Genomic DNA, 3,029 nt, shown 5'->3' with positions numbered 1-3,029 from the left:
CTCATTTTCATTCCTTGGTTTTCAACAGTGATCGACTAACCTGAAATTAAATCATGAAAAAACAGAACAAAATACATGTATGTCAAAAAACATCAAAATGCAAAGTATAACAAAACACATTTGTTGACTATGTTCTCGGGCAAAATGCGTTTTTTCAACCCTGGAGATTGGTTCTTGGGTCCGACAAAATGAATGTTGCTCTCGAACTTGGTCAATAAATTTATAATAGTCAGCATTGTTTGTATATGTGCATATATAAATGTTGCAAACCGGTATTATACAGCTATCATCTTGAGGTTGTATTCAGAGACTACTTGATCAATCCCTCTTCAGAATTTCATATTTGCAGTCTTTTTGTGCAGTTTAAATTCAGATATCATTGAAATTTAAAAAATTAATTAACAAGCTCTGATGCAGAAAAATGAAATTGACTCTACTACAAAAGTGAAAGAATAAGGTTGGCATGACGGGAATTGATCGAAATCTTGATAAAAGACTTGAAATATAAGTTATTTTTACATTGCATATCAAGCAGTTAGATCGTAGTTTTCAAAAGTTAAGCTAATCCCCGAACTTCAAATACAATGGCGGCTTATATACATGTTTCTGCCACCGAGGACATTAGACTGAAATGTGACAAACACAATAATGATTTGCTCCCACTGTTTTGTAGGGAATGTAATTGTCATCTCTGCATCGACTGTGTTACACTTGACCATGCTGGACATAACTTCTCTAAAGTTTCTGAAGTTGTAGAACTTCATAGACAGGAACTACAAGAAATTTTGTGCGATGATACGTCGACACATTTTCTTGAAAAACGTTTGAGTCATTTGCAAGAGCAACAAACATCTCTGGCCGCGCATACCTAAAGTCTGCTGCGAAACGTCATAGACCGGGAGGAAGAGATTATTGAGAAAGTGAGGGTTTGTAGACAGAATATAATTGACAAAATTGTATTATTCCGAGAGGCTCGTGAGAAACATTTGCGGGACGATCAGATGTTTATATCTGCTCTACTTCAACACCATGAAAAGAGTCCAAAACCCGAAACAACTGAATTGGAACTTTCGTATTTGTGTTTCCGAGGAAAACATCTACTAGTATTAGGTGAAGAACATTGCTTGACGTCTGGTAACAATATAACCGATTTATATAGCTTTAATATAGGACGTCAGATTCTTCAGGCATAGAAGAAGAAAAAGAAGAATATTGTGATTGCGATTTACAAGGAAAATATAAAATTTTAAATATATTTCCGATTCAGTTTCAATCAGCAGCATAGAAGAAGAAAAAGAAGAATATTGTGATTGCGAGGGTTTACAAGGAAAATATAAAATCTCCGATAAATCAGTCGAAAAAATAGTACCAATCGATGGGGTGAGGTTCTTTCTTCTCAGTTCAAATAACGTATACCTCTGTGCTTTTCGCGGAAGTAAGATTGATATGAAGCTTATTTTAAGCAATGTTTGGCAAATTGCACTCACGCCGTCAACAGGAGATAATTATACTTTCAATAATGCGCGGCCAGAAACAAATCAAACGCATTTCAAATGAAAATCTCATAACAACGTTTGTAGTTACCACAGACCGGTACATGTATGAAGATGTCAGTTCCGGAGGAGATCAGATATACGCATGCGTTTTGAATAAATGGATAACTCAGGGTTTCTGGTCCTTTAATATTCTCCTATTAAACGAGTTTGGGGTGATTTTTTTCATCTTCACATGGTTTTAGCTGTAACCAAATTTGCAGCTATTGCGTAATATCTTAGTCTATCACTGGCCATCAAAAGACCATCAAAATTCTTCACTTTTTTGTAACATCTTGGCAGTAGTGTCCTGAAATTTCGAATCCCTGAAGTGTTCTTTAAGACAAATGAAGGGAACAGATTTTATCTTTCAACCCATGACAAGACTCAAATATTCGATAGTGAATCTGGCAAACTTACTAAAACATACCGAGGAGCAGTGGGAAAAGATCCAAGCTCACGATTCCATTTATGTGACATGATAATTGACGGTAGCAGTAATGTTTTACTCGCTGTTAAAAATGACAACGCCATTCATTTATTGGAAAAATCATTAAAATTTAAAAAATTGTTACTGAGTGAAGAAGACGGACTCCGATCGCCATCTTGTTTATCACTAGACACTTTTGGTTATCTCTGGGTGGGTTGTGAAGATGGACAGATACATATAGTGAATTATCAATATTTACTGATGACAGATCGATTAGCTAGGTTAAAATCTAAGAGAAATGAGTGTTAATGGACATACATTCCAGTTTTATTGTCATTAATCTTATTTTCATAAACGTAATCAATTGTTACTATAAATGATCTAGAGGTTTTTTTAAAAAAAATTTCCATGGCCACAGATTAAGCAAGCAAGGAAAAGCCTTTATCCCATTATGATGGAACTACGTCTCCATGGTGAAACAGTGAAGCTGGTCAATACCAAAAGGCCATATGACCCAGTGGATCCAGCACCAGCTAACAAATGAAGTACATCAGAAATTTGACGCAAAATCCCTAGCAAAACGATATTTTTTTTTTAATTAGATATTTATCAGCTCCATATTTGTCACTGTAAAATATCCAGCAGGTGAAACATCCCACCGAGTTTATAATTTGTCAGGCGATGTAGTGTTTGTCTCATCGCGAGAAACTGCGCGCAAAAAATCTAAAATCCTCTCTTCAAACTTTGGCTCTCTCTTGCTTTTCTATCATTGCAAGTTCCATTTTACCTGAAATTGTAGTATTTATGCCATTAGTTTAAAAATACACGTAGTACTGTTCTCATAATATCTATCTCATTGAGTCATTCATATTGAAATAATTTTATTATTATATCATTTCATTCTCTTCATTATATAGGCCTGCAAATATAATAATTGTAGATATAAAAATGCATTAAAAACTTAATTATTAATATACATGAAAGGGAACGTACACATAAAACGCAGTTATTGCAATATCAACTTTTTGAAATTGATCGCGGTTTAACACAGGTACATCTAATTCAGG

At 34.6% G+C, this 3,029-nt stretch overlaps 1 pseudogene; it reads left to right on the top strand.

Annotated features, from left to right (window-relative positions):
- Positions 1–442: 442 nt before the first annotated feature.
- LOC134271215 (uncharacterized) lies at positions 443–2,271 on the top strand (annotated as a pseudogene).
- The last annotated feature ends 758 nt before the right edge of the window (positions 2,272–3,029 follow it).

Source organism: Saccostrea cucullata, unplaced genomic scaffold, assembly GCF_032062105.1.
Source record: "Saccostrea cucullata isolate Sc308-1 unplaced genomic scaffold, CSIRO_AGI_Scuc_v1 ctg8841, whole genome shotgun sequence".
Classification (NCBI taxonomy): domain Eukaryota; kingdom Metazoa; phylum Mollusca; class Bivalvia; order Ostreida; family Ostreidae; genus Saccostrea; species Saccostrea cuccullata.
The sequence above is the reverse complement of the archived record's forward strand: the minus strand, read 5'-3'. Positions and strand labels throughout refer to the sequence as shown.